General features: G+C 33.0%; 1 protein-coding gene across 4 annotated transcripts in view; it reads left to right on the plus strand.

The window, feature by feature from the left end:
• Positions 1-23,854, plus strand: part of Agbl4 (AGBL carboxypeptidase 4) — a 1,287,504-nt gene that overhangs the window by 423,500 nt on the left and 840,150 nt on the right. The gene's annotated exons all lie outside the window — the stretch shown is intronic.

Below are 23,854 nucleotides of genomic sequence, written 5' to 3' on the forward strand. Positions count from 1 at the left end.
CTCAATATACCTTAATTTCTGCTAATTAGTAGGTACACAGGCTCTCAATGTGCCTTAATTTCTGCTAACTTGTTTTATTGAAGGTGTATCATCCTTTGTATTAGTTGCTTATTTTTTTTCAAAGCAATTGCCAATACATTCCAATAGCAGAAATGTATTAACTGTTTATCTAACTGACCAGTGTAGAGAAAACAAAATAATTAGCTAGTACTATGAAGAGATACAGAATAAAACTTAACAACTTTAAGAAGTTTCTCATTTTTTATTTTTATCTTTAAAAAAACAAATCTTTCACAACATAAAAGCACTTTAATTTAATAACAGATAATATTAAAATAGAAAATTGAAACCTCAAACTTCAATAGACCTAGGTCACCATTTCCTATCTGTGTGATTTTGGTAGACTTTATTAGAATTGTTTGATATCTAGTTCCACTCTTCTTCCTAGGCTGTTGGAAAACCATAGTGCCCTACTTTCTTGTAGTTGTTGGAACTATGAGACTAGTTCTGGTCAGTGGACTAGGAGGGGAAATGATATGTGGTACACCCAGGCTGAATTAGGTAAAAAGCCAGATAGATCATAAGCGGTAGATGTGGGATCCAACCCAGGGTAGTTTAGCTACAAATTCTTGGCTATTAATCATTATCCCTTACTGTATTTCCTTATGTAATAGAATCTTCATTCATGCCACATCCTGGTCAGAAACCTCCAATGGCTCCCTATTTCTTTTTTAACTTTAAGATGCAAATTTACATCTTAGCATTTAAAAGGCTTATTTCTATGTGCATTTCTCATTACTCATGATTTAAACAAAGTGTCTTTCTTGGAATAGCAGATATATGTTTTTATAACTCAGCCCTGTCATTAAATAGTTTAAAATTTTGAATAAAATAATTGACTTTTCCCAATATCTGATAATTGATTAGAATAAAACTTCCCTCAAGAGGTAAATGAAAAAAATGCATGTAAATGCCTAATACAGGCTATGACATATAGAGGCACTCAGTATTGTTTTAAAATAATTACCTGCTAGCTAACATTATCTGCCTCATTGTTTCCTACCCCTTTGCCTTTGCATATGCTTTCCTTCTACCTTGAATGCTTTCCCTCATATCTCTGGCTATCAAATCTAACCATCCTTCAATGACTCTTTCAAGGATAATTTATGTAGGAAGTGTTCTTTGACTCCCACTCCCCTCATTCTGAAGTGGGTTCTCCCACTTGAATCCTAACAAAGTTTAGTACCCATGCTTAAGGCATATATCATATTTGGCCTTATATTTGGAGTGTTTGTATATCTGCTTCATACTCTGTATTTTAAGTATGTTGAGTAGAGTCCATATCTTTCTTTTTCTAGCATCCTCAAATCTTAGCTCAAGCATTGGTTTGGATACATGGTAACTGCTGGGTTAAGTAAATCATGTCTTCAGAAGCTTGAGCTTGCATATGATCAGTATTATCATCCCTGGACCAAGGAGAAAGGAAACTATTCCTATGCCATGCTTGATGCTTTATATATCTCATTTATTTTAATATTTACAGCAACTATATCAGATTGCCATTATTATCTTCATTTTATGGATTTTATAGACCTTGGGCCTCGAAAGATAAGCAACCTGCCTACAGTAACATAAAATGTTTCAGGGATTTGAATCCATATCTATCTGACTTTCTGCCTCACTAGTAAGGTTGCTGGTTACAAAGGAAAAGATTGACTAGCTATGGTAGATATTTTAAAAGTCAGAGCCCATGCTGCCAACTCTTTCATTTTACAGATGAGGAAATTCAGACCTAGGAAGAACAAAATTCTTGCTCAAAGTCACTCATCTAATAAGCCAAACTATGTCTGGGTTCTAAGCTGGCTCTAAATGGTAATTTTCTAAGAGACTCAAGTGCCTCTCTCATTGTGGGCCAACAAAATATATTTCTGTTTTGAACTTCTGGACCTCTACCTGCCTCTCATCTATCACCTTCACAATCAGAGCCTACTTTATTTTGCTTAATGAGATATCACTGTGAATTTTTCTACTATGGGCTAGATTGAAGGTCAAAAATGCTGAGCCCAAGCTATGGTTAGTTTCTAATTGTAAATGCTAGAGCAGAAGTACATCATTATTTTTCTGTAATTACATATCAGTAATGCTGCTACCTCTCATTTATCTGAAACTTCTAACTTTCAAAAAGAACACGTTTTCATATTTGGTTATATCTTTGAAGAAGAGATTAGATTGGGTTAAATGATCTCAAAGGTATCTTTTAATTCTGAGAGTCTGATCCTGTAATTCTGATACACATAACTTAATTTTATATTGTTATTAATTGCTTAAAAACTATCTATAAGATTATTATTTACTAAGTTATTGATTGTTTAATCTTTGATTGTTTGCATTACATTCTAAATTCCAATGGGAATTTTTTCTGGTTTTGTTTACTATTGTATTCCTACTACCAGAGCATAGTAAGTACTCAGAAAATTATTGTTGGTTAATTAACAATTAGATGAAGGTACAAAGGCTATTTATCACCTCCATTTGATAGATTACTAAGCCAAGAAGCCTAGAAGAAAAACCATATGCTTAAGAGCAACTATTATTTAGTGGGAGAGCCATTCTGAAACCCTTTCTTCCTGCCTCTTGAGTTGTTATTATGAAGGATAATGTAATGGAATTCTGAACCCTCATAATCTAACTCATGTCTGTGCTTGAAATCACTACTAGTTGTGAGAATTGTTTTTATGTTTTGTTTTATTTTTGTTTTTGTTCTACTAGAGATTGAACTCAGGGCTTTATGGTTGTTCAGCAAACACTCTACCACTTGAGTTGCAACCTCAGTCCCTTCACTTTTAGTTTATCTTTCAGATAGGGGCTCATGCTAACTTTGCTTGGCCTGACCTTGAACTGACTCCTGAGTAGATGTGATTATAAGGATGTACTACCATACTTGACTGAGAATTACATTCTTACTTATGTAAGAATAGGATTCCTTTTAAGTAATTTGAAAATTTAACAGCAAGAACTTAAAATAATTATTTTTTCCTTTCCAGAAGTCTTTACATTCTCAATTTGGTTTTCTCCAGCTTCCATTCTAAGTTTAGAGATATTTTTCTATTAGTCTTGGTGATTAGAACAGAACTAATTGAACAGATTTCACCTTCACAGGACTTAAAAAAGATGGAAAATACTGTTAGCAATGTTGCAGAACAAGAGAAGTCTCACACACTCTTAGCCAGGAATATATGTTGATAGACTTATTTTTATTATCTCTCACAACGTTGTGCATTGACAAGGTTTGTCCAGACAGTTATTCTGGTCTCATCTGGGTTTTCTCATGTCCCTGTGCTCAGATCTCTAGTGGGGGCTGTAATATCCAATATGGTTCACCCATATGGCTGGTAGTTGTTCCTGGATGATAACTGAGAAATAGGTTCACCTTTGATGTTGATATGGCTGGGCCTCTTTTTCTCTATTGTTTTCTCAGGTTATCCTCTTCTTAATGTGTTTCTTCCATGTGATAATTTTCTAGCAGAATAGCTACACATTTTTTACACAGAGGCTTAGAATACCCAACAATGCAAATGCAAGCTGTTTTGCCTGCCAACACTTAGACCTAGAGCTGGTACAGCCTGATTTTTGCTGCATTCTGTCAGTTGAAAGTCTACTGCAAAGCCAACCTAGATTGAAGGGAAGAGAGAAAATAACTATACAAAGGCAGGAATAAGTCGAGGTGTGGTTTATTGGGAGCCATCAGTGAAATATATCAGAGGTTAGCAAACTGTGGCTTCAGGTGCTTATCTGTTTTTATATGGCCTATGAGTAAAAGTTTGTTTTATAGATGAGTTTTGCAACCAATTTGCTGATAGGCAACACTGACTTTGAATCTCCCATAAGTGAAATGTTATCTCCTTAAAATTCTATTCTTTTCTTTATTAGATCTATTCCACAAAAAACCCAAGTTCAATTATTATTAATTTTGCCAATAGTAGTTGTGGTGCCAAATTATTTCTTTTCTCATTATAGGTGAACCTACATAATATCCTTAATTTTCCCTTCTGAACCAGAAAGTATAAAATATTTACTATCTGGCTCTTCACAGAATGTTTACCAACCCTTTTATCAGACATGCACTAATTCATTTTTTTACTATCATATACCTGGTAGCGGTATATTATTATCCCATTTTTGATACAGAAATAGGGGATTAGCTAAAGATACAATCAATGAAATGAAAGATGCATAAGAGAGCATCAACAAAAGAACAATGCTGATCAACAGAAGTGTCTGCAAAATTGAACACAGGTTATTTGAAAATATACAGAAGTGAAATAATGAAAATAATAAAATTTAATTTAATATTAAATTTAATTTAATATTTTAATAATAAAAATAATAATAATGAAAATAATAAAAGAAATCTTATGGGATTTATGGGACAGCTTCAAAAAAATAACTTTGTAGGAGTCAGAGAAGGGGAAGAGACAAACAAAAGGGTATAAAGTTCATTTAAAGGAATAATAGCAGAAAACTTCCCAAATCTGGGGAAATGTATAAATGTCTGGGTATAAGAAGGTCAAAAGTCTCTAATAAGATTCATTTCAAACAAGATGGTACCAAGATATCTTATAATCAAACTGCAAAAAGTCAAGAATAAACAGAAGATCCTGAAAGCAGCAAGAAACAGAAGCAATTCACATGTGTGGGAGTTTCAGTAAGGCTAGGAGCAAGTTTTTCAGCAGAAGTTTTATAGGACAGAAAAGAGGATGAAATATTTAAAGTTCTGAAAAAAAATATCTGGTATCCAAGAACACTGTAACCAGAAAAGCTGTCTTTCAAGAATGAAGACTAGATAAAGACTTCCTTGAACAAACAACAGCTAAGGGAGTTAATCACCAAAAGACTTATCTAAAAGAAATGTTAAAGGGAGTTATTCAAACTATAACAAAAGGACACTTCTTAGTAATCCCAAAACAGAAATGTCTAAAACTTACTGGTAAAAGTAAATACACAATCAAATTTGGAATACTCTACTAGTATAGTATAAATTACAAATATCTCTAGAATGAAGGTTAAAATACAAAATTGTTAAAACTAATAGTAGCTACAATAGTTTATTAAGTGGCATATAATACAGAGTTGTGGCAACAAAAACATAAAATAAGGTGCATGGTGGAATAAAAGTGTAGTATTTTATGAGCCCAAACTTAAATCGTTATCATTTCAATATTAATCATTGTTGACCTATTATAACTATAATTTTTTGCACAAGATTCATAGTAACCACTAAGTAAAATCTCTGGTAACTACATAAAAAGATTAAAAGTAAGGAATCCAGCATACCACTAGTAAAAATCATGTAATCATAGAAGAGACAGCAAGTGAGGAAGAAAGAAATAGGAGATACAAAACTACCAGAAAATAATTAACAAATGATAGTAGTAAGTTTTTGTCTATTAACAATTGCCTTGAGTGTACATGGATTGAATTCTCCAATCAAAAGACAGATTGGCTGAACAGATTAATAAAAAATGACTAAACTACATGCTTTCTTTAAGAGACTCATTTCATGGTAAAGTCACTCATAAAGTGAAAATGAAGGAATAGAAAAAGATACACATGCAAATGGAAACCAAAAGAAAGCAGAGATGGCTATACTTTTATCAGACAAGACAGACTTTTAAGTCAAAAAATATAAAAAGAGATAAGGTCACTATATAATGAAAAGTGGTCAATTCATCAAGAAAACATAATAATGGTAAATATATACAGTCAACATTGGAGCACCTAAATATATAAACCGAATGTTAATAGACCTGAAGGGAGAGATATATTATAATATAAAAATAGGAGGAGATATAAATACCCCACTTTCAGCAGTAGACATATCACCTAGATGGAAACAATAAGGAAGCATTAGACTTAAACTACACTTCAAATCAAATGAACCTAAAAGACATAAGCAGAACATTCCATTCAGCAACATCAGAATGCACAATCTTTTTAAACACAAACAGAACATTTTCCAGAATATATAATCTGTGAAGTTTTAACAAATTTAAGAAGGGTGAAATCATATCAAGTATCTTTTCTGACCATAATAACATGAAATTGGAAGTTGATAACAAGAGGAATTTTAGAAACTAAACAACATACTCCTGAATAACTGAAGGGTTCATTAAGAAGTGAAGGAGGAAATTTTAAAGCTATCTTGAGATAAAAAAAAAAATGGAAGCACAACATGCCAAATCTTATGGGATATAGCACAAGTAGTTTAAAAAGGAAGTTTGTAACAATACATGCCTACATCAAAAAACAAAAAAGATCTCAAATAAACAATTTAATGTTACACCTTAAATAGCTAGATGAAGAACAAAGCCCAGAGTTAGCAGAAAGAAGGAAATAATAGTAGGTGAAAGAAATGAAGAACAGAAGAGCAACAGAAACCATCAATGAAACCGAGTTGGGTATTTTTGAAAGATAAGCAAAACTGACAAGAAAACTGGGCTAAGAAAAAAGAGGATTAAAAGAAATAAAATTATAAATGAAGGAGGAGACATTACTGCTGATACCATTGATATATAAAGGAATACTACGATACTACTATAAATAACTCAATGCCAATAAGTTATTTAACCTGGGAGAAAAGGGTAAAGTCCTAGATACATACAATCTACTAAGAAGCAGAGAATCTGAAGAGACCAATAAAGGAAATGAACTCAATAGTAGTCTCCCATGAATGAAAAGCCTAGAATCTGCTGACTGCACTGCTGAATTCTAGCACATTTAATGAATAGTTATTAATTCTTCTGAAGTACTTCCAAAAAATTGAAGAGTAAATTCTTTCAAAGTTATTTTATAAGGCTACTATTGCTCTAGTATCAAAGCCAGACAATGACACTACCAGAAAAGACAAGTAGAGGTCAATATCCCTGATGAACATAGATATAAAACTTCTCAATGTGACCAGTTATGGTAGCTCACTTCTGTCATCCTAGCTATGCTGGAAGCTGTAGGTAGAAGGATCATGGTTCAAGACCAGCCCAGGGCAAAAAGTGAGGACCCCATCTGAAAAAATAGCCTAAAGCAAAAATGGACTGACAGCTTGGCTCAACTGCTAGAGACTGAGTTCAAATCAAGTACTGCAAATTTTTGCTTATGTGTATAATCTAGATTTTAAAATATTTTCTTACAATAAGACATTATTGTAAAGGGGAACTGTTTGGGAGGTGAACCATCAGTGGTTGGAGGGAGGAGGAAAAGCAGGTTACAGTGGATGAATATTATAGAAATATATTATATGTATTATGAAAATGGCACAATGAATCACACCAAAAGCTGTTAAAAAGGAGGAAGGAGAAGGAAGGAGGTTAAGAAAGAGTAATTAAATGATGTGAATTTGATCGAAGTACATTATATACATTTTATAAATATTGCAATGAAGCCCCTACATACTGCTAACATATGCTAAGAGAACAGAAAGAAAGAAAGAGATATGTTTACAGAATCTGTGGTTTGAATGCTGTGCTATGAGCCATGGAAAGGAAATGCCCTGTAGAAGTTGGAAAAAGGGGGAAACAAATTTTCTCCAAAAGTTTCCAGAAGGAACACTTTGATTTTGAAATCCTGGATTCTGAGACTTTAAGAGAATATGGGCACATTATTTTAAACCACTAAATTTGTAGTTATTTGTTATAGCAACAAATAAAAACCAGTAAGGTAAAAACTGATAAATTTAGAACATGAAGAGAGATCAACCCCTTCTCTAGTCCCTTACTTTCAGTTTACCCATACTTAAGATATAAACTGATGATATGACATGATTTCTAAAGTCCATTCCAAGGAAAACAAGTATGAGTCTATGAGGGAATATATGGGAAGAGATAATAAGTGAGCAAATGAACAATTTTGTGAATTGGCTTTTGTACTATAAGTAATCTTAGGTTACAACTTATGAAATACTGAGTTTAAAATTGTTAAAATATAGTATCTATAACAAATTTCTTTTAGATCCCTTGGGACTGCAGAATATGGCTACTGATTGACATATCTTCTTAAAATATGTAATTATACAAGTAGAAAAATACAGTAAAACAGAATCCTGCTGTGACAAAAGGGAATTGTGGGTTCAATCAATTTACATTTTAAAAAACCCAGTTAAGCCATAGGTAGAATAAAAAAGTCTCTTAAGATAATTTTATCTTGAATCTATAACCCATAAAAAGGGAACAAATAGTATGTAATATATTACTTTTTAATTGAGCTGTGAATTTGAACTGTTTGAGAAAATAAATAAGATCCATTTGCATAATTAAAAAACCTTTGACCTTGACTAAATGCAGAAAGTGCAGGAAACTCATATCTTAGATGCTTTATTTATAAAATAGGAAAAAATAGTCTTTTTTCTCAGTGTTTTATGAGTCAAGCGGTATTATAAACATAATGATTTTAGTAATGTAATGTGTTAATCTTTATAATAAAAAGGATAATTCACCACAATGAAGTAGGATTTAACTCTGGGATGCAAGGATGGCTCAACATAATGCAAATCTATAAATATGATATACTACATTAACAGAATGAAAGACAAAAACTAACACTGTTATCTCATAGATGTAGTAAAAGCACTTACTGAATTCCAACATCTTTTTTGATAAAAACTCTCAACAAATTAGGTGCAAAAGGTGTGTACCTCAATATCATAGGAAAATATTTTGGGCTGGAGGTTTGGCTCAAATGATATAGCAAGCACTAAGCCCTCAATAAATAAATAAATAAATACTGCCTAAATAAATAAATAAATAGCATATACAAAAAGCCCACTGTTGACATCATACACAGAAGTAAAAGTGGAATGATCATTAACAAGATAAAGATGCCCACTCTTGACACTCTTGACTCTGGAAATCTTAGGCAAAGCAATTAGACAATAGGAGGAAATAATAAGTACCTAGATAGGAAAGGAAGAATTTAAATTGTCCTTCTTTATAGATGATATGATCTTTTATTAGAAAACTGTAAAAACTCTCCAAAAAATCACTGCTCTAATTAACAAATTCAGTAGTTTCAGGATACAAAATCAATATGCAACAATCAGTAGTGTTTCTATACACTAACAATAAACCATTCAAAGAATAAATTAATAAAACAATCCCATTCACAATAGCTACAAACAAATTTTACTGTGGAGGTAAAAGACCCATATACAGAAAAGTATAAAACATTGCCAAAAGGTATTAAGTTGTCTTGAGCAAAAAAGAGCAATGCTAGAGGTATCTCAACACAAGACTTCAAATTATAATACAGAACCATAGTCACAAAAATAGATTGGTATTGGTACAACAACAGTCACAAAGACCAATGGAACAGAATAAAAGAGATAGAAATAAATCTACACAGCTACAGCCATTTGATTGTTTTTACAAAGGACTCCAAAACTTATGTTGGAGAAACAACGGCCTTTCAACAAATGTTCCCGGGAAAACTAGTTATCTACATGCAAAAGACTAAAACTAGACTCCTTTGTTTCACCCTGAACATAAATAAATTCAAAATGGATCAACAACCTGAAACTTTGAAACTACTACAGGGAAACATAGGAAAAACTATGGAAAATAAAGGCATAACCAAATATTTTATGAACAGGACTTCCAACTCCTCAACAAATAAGAACAGGATATCAAAGGAAATAGTTACCAGAATGAAGACATAACCCACAGAATGGGAGAAAATCTTTGCCAGCTATTCATCAGATAAAGGATTAATATTCAGATTATACAAAGAGTTAAAAAAATCAAGAGAACAAGTAATCCAATTAATAAATAGGCAAATTAATTAAACAGACAGTTCTCAGAAAAAGTACAAATGGCTAAGTAACACATGAAGAAATGTTCCACATCTTCAGCCATAAAGGAAATGTCAATCAAAACTGCACTGAGAATCCATCTCACCCCAGTCAGAATGACTATCATCAAGAAAACAAACAACAAATGTTACAAGGATGTGTGAAAAAGGAATCCTTATACGCTGTGGTAGAAATGTAAATTAGTCCAGCCACTATGCGAATCAGTTTGGTGGTTCATCAAAAAAGCTAAATGTAGGCCAACCTTATGATCCTGCTATGCCACTTTTGGGCATATATCCAAAGGAATTTGAATCAACATACAAGAGGAATACCTGCACATCTATGCTCATTGTTGGATTATTCACTGTAGCCAATCAGTGGAATTAGCCTAGGTGCCTAAAAATTAATGAATGAATAAAGAAAATATGATATATGTACATAATGGAGTATTACTCAGCCATAAAGAAGAATGAAATTATGCTGTTTGCAAGAAAATGGATGTACTGGCTAACATAATATTGAGTGAAATAAACCAAGTTCACAATGTAAAATATCACATATATTTGCTCATATGTGGATCCGTCTGAAGTGATAAAAATAATAATAATGGAACTTGAGTGAAAGACAAATAAATGGAAAGATATCCCATTCTGGTTATATGAATTAATATTGTTTATTCACATGTCTAAATTCTTCTAAAATTCAATATAATTCCTATCAGAAGTCCAATGACATTTCTGTATTAATAGAAAATATTCTGAAGTTTGTGTGAAAACACAAAAAATAGTCGCAGCAATCTCTAGCAAAAAGAACAGCTAGAGGTATCATGGCAAAGCTATTGTAATGGAAACCATGTGATACTAGTATAAAGCTGACAAATAGTCCAATGAAATAAGATAGAAATAAACCCACACTTCTGCAGTCAATTGATTTTTGACAAAGGTGACAACACACAATGGGGAAAGCTCAATCTTTTTAATAAATGATGTGAGGAAAACTGGATATCCTCATGCACAAGAATGAAATAGACCCTTATCTCATGTCATATATGAAAAACTGAAGTTATAATAGGTAAAAACTTAAACATTGAAGTTGAAATTGTAAAACTAGTAGAAGAAAATAGAAACTTTATGATTGGCTTCATATCTGGGAAATCATTTTTTTAGATATGATCCCCAAAACACAAGCAACAAAAATGAAAAGATAAATGGCTTTATATCAAACTAAAAGCTTCTCCACAGCAGAGGAAAACGTCAGTACAATGTAGAGAGAACCTACAGAACAGAGAGAATATTTGCAAACTGCTTATCTGGTAAGTGGCTAATAAACAAAATACGTAAGGAATTTCAACAAATCAATAAGAAGAAAGTAAATAATCTGGTTAAAATATGGGCAGAGGACTTGAACAGATATTTCTCAAGAGAAAACAGTGCAAATTACCTACAGGTATTTCCCTTATCATCAGGGAAATGCAAATTAAAACCACAGTAAACCATCATCTTATCCCTGTTAGAATTGCTGCTATTACAATGACAAAGATAACAAGAATGGTGAGGATTGGTAGAAAAGGGAACCATGTTACACTGTTGGTACAAATGTAAATTATTATTGCCTTTATAAAAACTGGTGTGAAGCTTCCTCAAAAAATTAAAAATAAAATTATTTACTCTACTAGGAAATTATATCATGTCAAAGAAATATCAGTATACTCATGTTCTCTGCAGTATTTTTTCACAACAGTCAAGATATAGAATCATCCAAAGTGTCCATTAATGAATGAAAGGATAAAGAAATGTGGCATATGTACTCAGTAGGATATTATTTGGTCTTTAAAAGGTGAAAATCCTGTTGTTTGTGACAATATGGATGAGCCCAGAGGACATTATGGTGAGTGAAATAAGCCAGACATGGATAGATAAATACTTATGTGTAGAACCTAAAAATATTGACCTGATAGAAGTAATGTACATTGATATTGGTTAAACAATTTAAAATTTCATTCATATAGAAGGAATAAGTCCAAGAGAACTGTTGTAAAATATGGTGACTATAATTAAGAACACTGTATGTACTGTATTCTAGAAAATGACTTAAAAAGTGAATTTTAAGTATTATCTCCACAAAAGTAAGTATGTGTGGTTATGCATGTTATTTATTTTGATTTAGCCATTTCACAATATATAGTTCAAAACATCATATACATTACTTGAGAAGTAGATTCAATTTTCATCAATCACAAATAATTTTTTAAAAAATACTCAAGGTCAAATGACTTCTAAGAAGCAGAGATGACAATATCTTAAGATTGACTTTGGCTTGATATAGATGCTTACAATATTGTATCCCACTAGGCTGCCTTCTTTCTGATGCATTTTAAGTGGTCTCAGTGAAACAGAACTAGTTTTCTGCATCTTGGCTTGGTAGCAATTCTTTGTCTTGTTTAACAGTGTCTGTGGGAGGCCCAGATCCTGTTTGTGATACTTCTTTCTTCCAGTGAAATCTAGTGTCTTGTTCTCTCCTTCTATACCCATATCTCCTTCTATAGCCATGTAATCCTAGACCAATTTACAGGTGAAGAAACAGAAGTGAAGAAATTTCAATATCTTCCCATCTAATAGATTTTCTCATGGGAAAGACCGGGAAAAGTACTCTTACCAGATTTGCCTAATTCTTTGTGAACATTCCCACATACTCCACCAAATATGAACATTCTTGATGCTTAATTTTTTTATTCATAAATTAGGACTTTGTTAGTCAGTTTTTTGTCACTCTGACAAAACAAGAACAACTTAAAGAGAGGAAAGATTTATTTGGGCTCCTGGTTTCAGAAATTTTAATCACTGGCTCCATTGTTTCTGGGCCTGAAGTGAAGCAGAAAATCACTGGGCAAGGGCATGGTGGAGCAAAGATACTCACGTCATGGAAGCCAGGAAGCAGAGAAAAAAAGAGAGGAAGGCCCTGGGTAGAAGATATACTCTTCAAAGGCATGCCCTACTGACCATTCAACTATGAGCTTGTCAATGGATTAATCCATTGATGAAGTTCCCTCATGAACAAATCACTTCTCAATAAGGCCACTGGCTTGGGACAAAACCTTCAATACACAAGCTTTATGAGGGGGCACTTCATACAAACCAAAACAAGGACAAATAATTTCTTCCCTTTTTTGTCACTATGAAAAACAAAGGGAAAAGTTTGTATTTCAAATTTCAAAACCATTAAATCCTCTATTATTACATATTATTTATGATTTTTTTCTATTATTATAATTATTGTTATTTCTGGAAATCTTTATACTTCATCACTAGTTAAAATAGGGACATCAGGATCTGTAAACCTGTATTTTTTTCTTCTTCTGAAGTCAAATATCTTGCACTTACAGCAGAAAAAAAATCATATTCTATCCTGAAAGTCAGACTTTAAGGTTCTTAGTGTTGAAAGATCAGCACAAGATTTCTTGCTGCTAGATAAAATTTTATGTGATATATGTAGGGAATGCACTAATGCAGTCCTGTCACTAGATGTTATGCTAAGGGGTATATTCTTTCCACCCTCGCCCTTCCCATTTGCAAATGTGAGTTGCCTACTGCGAATATGCATATTGAGGAGACAACAGACTTCTAATTAAGTAAATAAATTTAACTCCTTGAAAATTACATTTTAATAAGATGATTCACACCACAGAAATGACAATTAACGTACATTAAAGTTATACCAAAAATCTCAAAGCAAATGTATTCATCATGTTAATGATGAAGCCAGGAATAGACCCACAGTGTCAAAAACCATAGTTCATATACTCTATTGTGTCTCATACCACTGGGAGTTTAACATGGATGTCTGCAAAGTTTATTTTGTTAAGATTTGAGTGAGGGTTATGAGAAAATAAACTCCCTTAATTAACACCCTAAACTGGGGTTGGAATTGAGAAGACTTTTGAGCTGGACTGGTGACCCTGTTCTCCAGTCTTTTATTTTCCTTCCTAGTCCCTTCTTTGAAGCCTTGCTGTCATCCCAGGGATATTGTGATCTCCCCTCTTAAAATCCCATCTGCAACTTGGGACCTAACTATTTTCTTTGGATCTTTAAAGAAGACCTGTGGCAAGCTTGCATTTTCCAACTGAGGAGGAAAGTTTAAGTAAAATAAAATAAGGTTTTTAAAAGTATTTGTCAAAATGGTACAAAGATATTTGAAAAATCATTGAACCAAAGCTCTGTGACCACAATTTGGAAGTTCATTGGTTTGTCTATTAGATCTTCTAAGGAGACTCTTGCCAACATTTGTTTCTCTTTCACACCATTCTCTTCCTTGTTCCTGGAGTGTTCCTATTGTGTCTGGACTCAGGGATTTTGTGCATGCTGTTCTTTCTACCTGAAAAGCTTTTTCAGTATATTAATAACACACCTTTTGCCTGTTGTCCTTACTCATCTCAGTGAAATGGTACTTTCTGGGAGAATCCCAGCTCCACATTCTAAATTATGTCCCCATTATAGTCTCTTAAATCATACTACACTCTGTTTTAAACATACTTTGACATTTTTATTTGTGTAAGTACACAATTATATCTCTCTCACCTTACTAAACTATATCTCTTCAAGGTCAAGGACCATATTTATTTTCCTCAAATTGTACATATTAGTTGGCACATAGTAGGCAATAGGTAAATGTAGTAAATGAATGCACAGAAAGAAAATAAATATAAAAAATACATACGTTACACAACAGCTAAACTTATAAAGGAAGTTTATGTCCCCAAGACATAATGTCATTCTCACCCTTTGGCTTCACAATTACCAAAATCTTTTTCCTCCCAAAGTGATACTGACTCATACCTGCACAAATAAAATATTCTTCCTATCTTGACAAATTCATTGGTTAGGAGCAGACTGTTCATTTTTTGGAAGAAACAAAGAATAGTATTGGGTTTATGGCTCACTACTTCCAGCAATAGGATCTTTCCAACATGTTAGATGATTCCCTAAATATCATAGCCAAATAGAAACAAGTGTACTCTGGACCTCTGAATCAGAATACTGGATTCCACTGGTCAGAATACTAGACTCCAAGGTTCAGAAAGAGAAATTGGTTTTAAAGTCCCATCTTCTGTGTGACTCACCTTCCTTTTTGACCCTTAGAGGCACCCAGGCTTCCTGAAACACAGCCAGGATTGTCTCCCTTTTGCCTCTCTTCTTGGCTTCAGTTTAGAAAAGAAAATGCCTTTTTATTTTGTGTTAACTTGACCCTGATTCATTCTTTTTACATCTCATTTTTCCCTCAAGATATCCTTTCTGCTGATCTTCCAATACTGGGGTTGCAGGCTTTGCTTTATTCCCAGAAGTACATCTGTCATTGATTTATCTTTATGTAACTAAAGTTTCACATTCAATGTTCATTAACAAGGATCGGAATAATTGAGAGGAAGCTGTCTGTTACCAGGGATCTGGAATCTGTATGGGGTCACAGTCTTGCTGCATAGGGAGAGGGAAAGGTGAAAAACATTTTTCAAATACTCAGTGTTTTGAGAATGGATACCATCTCCCTGTTTTGTTTTGTTTTCTTTTGTTTTTAAAGAAAAGACGACCTTAACTGTTGATTTCAATGGCTAATGTATCTTTTCTGAAACTTTGTCCTATCTTTGGGTTAATAGTTCTCTTCCTGTCTCTAGGAATTGCATTATCTAATGATCTGCCACATTTTACCCTCCTTTATCTTCCCCTGAAAGAAATAAGGGACAAGCTAGTATGTGAAATTCATAATGCACTGACTTTCGATAATGTCTTTACCTCTTAAATATTGTGTTTATCTCTCTGAGCCTAAGTTACTTCTTGAAATTAAGATCATATATTACTGCATAATATCATATTATAATAACTACCTCTAAAATTGGGGTGAACATTAATTATATATAAAGCTCTTAGTATAAAGCCTGATACAAACTAAGTGCTCCATAAATGTTAATTTGCCCTTCTAACCTTCTATGATACTTGTTCTCTGCTGTTTATTTTCACAGTTCATTCATAGTTTTTGGCAGAGAAATGGAGATAGATAGCTGCAGACTCCCATGAGGGAAAGACCTAATTTAACAGTTCTACCTACTTGCAAAGCTTCTATAATTTATAATTTATCATGCACATGAGATCCTAAAGTCTTTTTTTTTCCCCTTTGGGAATTCTTTGTGGTATATTGTGACATTTACAAAATTTCTTACAATATATTATAGTTGAATTCACCCCTGCATCATTCTCCTTATCGTCCCATAAAAATATAGGCTGTAGTTCTGAAGCTCATAGGCTTGCTCATTGAACTCTACCTCCTTTTGAGGTAGATACTATTTTATCTTTCTTTTTTCTAATTGAGGAAAATGGGGCTCAGTGAAGTGAAATAATTGGTCTAAAACTAAGCAGGTACTAGGTGGTTAAGATTAACTTAAAATCTCTTGATCTTTGCCTTAATTGGGTATGTGGGATGATTACATTTTATTTCCAGTGAATGGTGCATTACAATAAACTTGAAAGATGTATACAGTGTAGTATAGAGACAGTGTACTAGCTCCCAGAACCTGTTCTTTCTCCTCAGAAATGCTGCTTAATCCACAATTGGTTAATTCATGCAAGGAAAATCAGAGTTATTCCCCAGGACATTTTAGATAGAAACTAAGAAAATGGGGTTAAAAACTCCAAAGTGTAAGTTTTAAAGTTGTAGGCCATAGTATTATCTGACATGTGAAAGAAGTCCATCTGCAAATTTAAGCAAAATCAAACTTAGTTCATTTAAAGAGGTTGGTAAAACTTTGATAACAAAGTCAGACAAAGATGATATTAGAAACAAAATTTATAGGTCTATCTGCTTTATGCATATTAATGCAATAACCCAAATTAAATATTTATAACTACAGTTCAACAATGTACAGAAAAGTGATTACAAGGACATAGGATATTCTAAAAAATTCAAGGATATTTTAATTACTTTTTGTTTAATTTATAACATTAACAGGTTAAAGTAGCAAAACCCATATGATCATATCAATAGATGAAGGGAAAAACATAAAATTTAACTACTATTAAATTTTTTACAAAAGTAGGAATTAAAGGGAAATTCCTTAAATGAAGTATATAGATTGCCTGCTACCATTCACAATCATTGTTAAAGCCTTAGAAACATTTCCTTTAAGAGAAAAATGATCTTTTTATGTCTATTTAACATTACATTTTAGGATTTAGCCAGTCTCTATGATATAAGAAATAGCAGTAAGATATCAAAGTATTTTAAAATAAATGTAAAATTATTTTTTATTTCCAGATATTTTTTCACATAAAAATCCAAGAGAAATCTACAGATTAACTATTAGAACAATATTGATGAATACTATATTGATATATAAAAGGTATATATGATAAAAGTCCAAATATATAAACAAAATTAAAAAGTAACTATAGTGCAGTAGTTATCACAGTGGATGGAAAAGAATAAGTTGGTTTCTGGAGAGAGATGATTTCAAGGATAATTTATTCTTATTTATTTTCAAAGATCTGAAGCTGGAAAATATTAACATGAGTTAAATCTGGATTTTGAATGCCTTCAATACTTAAACATTTCATTACAGAAATTATAAGATTCAATCAAATAAATGTGAGCTAACATTGCAGATCTTTGAAAATAATACCACTCCTATTATGGAGATTGTAAAACATTTAATTTAGAGTTCCTTAGTCATTAAAAAAATTTCATTTTTGTGGTACTGTAGTTCTTTGTTTCACATACTCCTGATATCTTTGCCTTCATTTAATTGTTTCAATCTATCTTTTAATTACATAGTGAAGACCATAGGTTTCTTAGTGTGTCAATCAATAAATGTACAATTTAGTAGCTGTGTGACCCCACTAGGATAGTTACTTTTCTAAACCATAGTTGCTTTTTAAAAAAAAAATTGTTGTTTTTATTTGTAAAACTAATGGAACCTACCTCATATAGTTATAAGGATATGATAAGATAATATCAGGTATATTATAAATGTACTATAAATCTTGTCTGTTGCATGTTACTTAAACTTTTCTAACTTTTTAGGGTGATTTAAAAAATTGAATGGAATAATCAGAGAAAACCTTATACCACATGCCTGGGATTTAAAAGTGTTTTCAAAGATGCAAATTCCCCTTCACATTTTCCATCCTTCACCAGATCATTCTTGAATATTTAATTTAATTTTCCAAGTTTTTCTAGGTACTGTTTTGAGTGCAACATTTTTATCCCATTTGGCTAATGTATTTTCTAACATTTATTGCTATTTTGGGGAAAAGAATGTGTTTCATCATTATAATATGATAACTTGAATTACAGTAACTATTGCTAAAATAAGAGAGAGAGTTATTCAAACAAACTGTCCTTCTTAGCTTAGGACATGTAAATGGGGCTGGGTGTTTCGTGTTGAGTTCCTGTACCACTACTAGTTATGTTGCAGGAGAAATGTACTTTTTTCCCTCAGTTCTTCAGAACATGTTTATAGATGTGAAGAGGTGATGATTAATTCTAGTCTTTTTTCAGAGATGTGGCTGGCAATGAGATTTCCTGTCATGTAAAAGTGAAAGTGATACTAAAATCAAAGGAGAATAAATAAAATAGTGAAGTAGCTAGCTGGAGACAATGAGCGAGAGAGAGAGAGTCCTGAATAGAACAATCTAAGGAAGGTGGCCAGGAAAAATTGAAAGCTAGATGAGAAGAGCCAAGGAATACAGGATCTTACTAGGAGCATGGAATAGCTAGTTAAGGGGGTTTAATGGGTTCATAGAAGAAAATGCTTTTCTTTTATGTCTTATGCCAATTGTATGGTAAATACTGCTTCTAATGAGGGTTGAACTCAGTAAGCTATTAAGTATTATTAAGTTGAAAGATCAGAACATGGCTAGGAATGTAGCTCAGTGCTAGTAGACAGCTTTACTTGCATGCCCTAAGCCCTGGGTTTGATATCCAGTACTGAAACAAACACCAAAACCTATGGTGATATTTTTCTTAGATTACTTCTAGAGAATAGGTATAAATACTGAATTCTGCAAATATAATTGAGAATGAGTTGAACACATAAATGAGGAAGTGTATGTGTGTGTGTGTGGACACTCCACATTTCCATATTATTTCCAGGTGAATATCAACACAATGGGATCTGACCAGTTGGAGCAATTTGAGAAGAGGCAGGATTCATTCCACAGACTCCCTCTCAAAAAATCAGCAGGCTAGGGCAGCTCTAATAGCACAGCTTCTGATTGCTAATCAAATGAAAGAAATGTTTGCATAAAATTCCCCCCCAAAACTTGAATAAGGGGAATGTATTTTGATGTACCAAGTTTTATGGCACAATGAAAATAGAGCCAGGAGTTGGTGTATTCTCATTTTATAACAAGCATGATTGACAAATCCTTTGAGAAAATTGACAAGCTAATGTTAATGCAATCTGTATTAACCTATAAGAGGTATCTCATGTAGTCACTAATTTACTTTTAAATGAGTGCAAATACATTTTCCTAGGAAGGAAAGAAGGATCTTCTGACAATCTCAGTGTTTCCACAAGAGATATGGAATAATTTGAACGTGAAAGAAGCAAACTAAAAATTTCCTGATGCTTAAATATACCCCCTCTCCATATTCTACCATAGTTAATGTAGTATTAATGAGTCATTACTAATAAGTATAAATAACTGCAGTGTTGTCCCTTAGGTCATATTTTATTATTATTTTATTCTTTCTTTAAAAAGAAAAAAGCAAAGGGGCTATATGGTAAAAATATAAAAAGTAAAGGATTTTAGAGATCAGATTCATTCACTTATAGCTATGTAACAAGCAATTTTAACTTGAATTCTCTAAGTCTCAGTTTCTTTTCTTTTTCAATTGGAATTTTTTTTAAAAACCCTACTTTGGCAAAGTTATGCCCTCTTAAATTTTGTACCCTAAGTACTTCATTCTTGAGGATGTATCCTCAGGCTGGCATGTTTCAGGTCAGCACCTGGGCGTTAGTGCTTCACTAAATTTTGCACTGTTGTCACTTCATTTGCCTTACATTGGTCTTAGCTGTGCTACCACTTATGAGCAAGATATGTTATGAGGGAAGGAATTAAAAAGAATTGGGGAGGAGAGTAGAGCTATATAAGGATAACAAAGTATATAGAGCCATATGACAAAGGGCCCTGTAATTTAAGAAGTTTGAGCTATCCTGGTACAGGATTATGACAAATCAATTTAAAAGTTTTAACATTGCAGCAACTTGTTCAAAATTTCATTTGAGAAAGATAGTTTTGGCTGCTGGGTAAGAAAAGAATTAAGAGGACTAAGGCTCAATCACTGCAAACCAGTGAAGAGGTAAATACAGTCGTTCATTTGAGAGATGGTGATGATGTCCAAGACTGGCAAAAAGCCAATGGGATGGAGGGAAGTGGAAATGTTTGAGAGACAGAACTTGTCTCTTTGTTCAGTGGAACTCGGTGAGGAATTAGTTGTAGAAGGTGAAGTAAAAATCATCAAAATGTCAAGCAAGTTTTTGGTTTGAACAACTATGTACTTTGTGGTATTGTGTCCTGAGAATAGGGAACAAAGGCAGAATAAATTTGAAGAGATTATGATTTCAGTTTCAACATATATAATTTGAAGTACCTGCAAGATATACATGTGGAACTGTTTAATAAACAGGTGAGTGTAGGGGTTAGGAATTTAAGAGGGAAATCTAGGCTGGAGATAAAGAATTGCCAAATGTAAGTGTGTCTAAGCCATACATGATAATAGTAAGTATGGGTTGATTGTAAAGATATCCTAGGAAAAAACCGAAGTGAAAGCCAGAATTTAAAAATTAGGTATACTATAAGAACCCAGAAAATTTGAGAAAGTTTTTCCAGGAAGATATGAGGAACTCTATATAGCCTCATGTAAGAAAACTTAGTCCTAACCTTCAGATAACTTACCACTGTGCTCCTAATTGGAATGAAGTATTGAGACATCCAGTCCCCATTACTTAAATCATTGCTTTAATTCTGAAATGTAAAGACTCAGCTACCTCAATTCCTTTTCTAACCTATTTCTTCCAATATCAATTCTTGGATTCTTATCTCAGAGCCTAACTTCCTCTTTGAACTAATATTTAAGGTATGATACTTGATCCTTTCCTGGTCCTGACTTTATCTTTTATGCTTTTCCACAATTTTCAGTACATTTGTAGACTCATTTTCCTAGCATATTTTTCTTGTATCAGACAAAAGAGCATCAGGTAGCCCTTTCATAAAGTACTTGGCCTAGTCATTACTGTTAGAAAATTAGTTGAAGATAAGCATTGGATCACTGCTCACAGAGTCCCTTTTGACAGTTCACTATAAATCTGCTTGACCAAGCCTACCCCACTGAGTTAACTTTCCTGAGATATTCCTGATTGGCAAAATAGAATGACAAATGCTTAACTTGCATAAAGTGTATTAAATTCTATCTGAATTATATGTAAAGTGGAAATAATTAAATATTGAAGAACATCAACAATTCTAAATATGCTAAAGTAAAGAGAGAGAACATAGCATATATATGAATCATTGTTTAATGAGCTCGCCAAGAGGGCATAACAAATTCATACAATTTCCTTAGAAATTGTTCCTTAAACTGATATCTATGTTGGTGGAAAAATACCATGAAAAAGACAGATTTCTGGACTTGGACTTTTCTATGTAGTATCCTTCTCTATAGGAAGATAAAACTCTAAGAAGCTGCAAATGATATTGGGTGTAGCGGCTGCTATTTTAAAGAATAACCAGGTCAGTCTTCTATACATAATTGATTCCTTTTAAGAGATGCAACTCACTATAGTACATCAACCTGAGCATCGGGAAACCTAATTTAAGTTCTTGTTTTGACTGTGACTCACTTTTAGAACTTAGGGAATTTGCTAGCTCTACCAGGGCCTTGATTACTCATCAAATGAAGGGTTTAAAAATTGAATCAAATTATTCTAAGAACCTTTTTAACTATAGGCATTCACCATATTTAATGTTGCCTCATAGATACTGATCAGAAAAAGAGAAATGAGCTTTGCAAAAACTAGAATTTCTTGTAATTTTTTTGTCATGACTATTCATATTGAATCTCAGAACTGAAAGAGAATTCACAGAGCAGTAGTTTCATCTACGATGACCTGGTCCACTGACTATTTAACCTCATTTTAAACTCTTGGATTGGTAGGAAAACTCATTTTTTGCAGACTCAGTCCATTCTATTATGGGACTTATCTGTGATTAGCAAATTCTTATATTTTTCTGAAACCTGTTTTTGTAGCTTCTGCTATTGCTTGTACTTTCTGTCAGATGTGTATACACCTGATTCAAATCCCATTTTCAGTACTTAGTTGGTTTGTGTAAGTAGAAACATCACTTAACCTCTATGAGCTTCTATTTTCTCATCTGATAATGAATCTTTTAGTTCATATCTCCCATGATACTATGATTAAAACATGTAATCATGTAATCATTTAGGTTGTTTGTCATAGGTTCTAATTTGAAAAGACTTCCCAGAGAAGGACTTGTTATTTGACAAAGGTCATGAAGGATGGATACATAAATGTGGGGTAGGGAGGAGATAGGTGGATAGGTTGGGCACTTGGGACAGAGAGAAGAGCATGAGCAAAGACATGGAGATGTAAAAATCAAGTTAAAAAATTTCTAGCATTCAGTTTGGCTACAATTTATAATGTTTAGGGTCATGGTTCTTGTCCTACTATTCATTAAAATCATCAAAATGAAATTAGTAATTGTCAAAGTCCTTTGTCATAACATGATGTTTTATTACTACAATTAGAAAGATTGCCATGGTGAGAAGAAACCAGTATAGATAAAAATTACTCTGCAATATACTGTTTGGACCCAAGGTAAATTAGTAAGGTCAGTTATTTTTTTGTAGTTACCCTGACCTTTCCGTTTGCTCACAGTCTTTGGTATGAGAAGAATGAATTCCTATAGCTTTCCTCTTCTCTCTCTCTCTCCTCCCTCTCCTCTCTCCATACACTTTCTCATTCCCCCTTCCCCCCCACTCTTCTTTTCTTTTCTCTTCTCTTTTTCACAAATGTTCCTAGGATAAGCTGTAGTGGTCTGTCATTGAGGCTAAGGTGGAAAGTTTGATAATAGGAATTTTTCTGTTTCAAATGGTTTCCTTTTGGAGCATCACATTTCATTATAAAAAGAAAAAAAATTATTCAAAAATTACTTGCTTAGCACATAAATGCATTTTATACAAAATAAAATAATTTTAGAAATTGGACAATCAGGCAAAGCATGAATTTAAAGGGAATTCAGGCATTTCATGTATTCATTTGCTTATTTCTTTGTCATTTATTCAATATTAATTCAGTTACAAATATGTGTTTTAGCAACTACTATGTACTGGATACTGTGTTAGGTAAGGTGTGAGCCAACAAGGACTCTGTGGTACTACTTAGATCATCACATATCAGGCCTATGCTGGTTTTAAGTTTGTTCTTAGGCATGACTCCTGGAAATAAAACAGCTTAGTGTGGTAGTAAGAGCAAAATAATTGAAGTAAGACAGTCTTAGATTTACATGCAATTATTTTTGGATACCTATTATATGAAGTTACACTAACTACTTAATGTCCCTGACGCTATTTCCATATCCATGATATAGGTGAAGCATTATGGCATGTATGTTAGAGCACATAGTTCAATTACTGGTATATAGTAGGTACTTCTACAGATGATACTTATGCTTCCTTCTTTCTTCCGCTCCATTTTGTGCATGTCCCTACTGAAGAAGCAAACAAACAGGTAAACAACCAAAAAAGTTAATGACTAACCAGGTTGAAATTTATCAGCCCAAGAGCAGTTTTGCAATTGGTCTGAAACAACATTTGCAAAGGGTATTTGTTATTCATTATAATTTCTCACAGTTCTTTCAGTTTACCCACATCATCTCATCATCTCATTTAATACTAACAGCAGCCATGTAAAATAAAGTTTATTATCTCATCTTTTGGGTGAATAAACTGAGG

This window comes from Castor canadensis, chromosome 7 (assembly GCF_047511655.1).
Source record: "Castor canadensis chromosome 7, mCasCan1.hap1v2, whole genome shotgun sequence".
Taxonomy (NCBI): domain Eukaryota; kingdom Metazoa; phylum Chordata; class Mammalia; order Rodentia; family Castoridae; genus Castor; species Castor canadensis.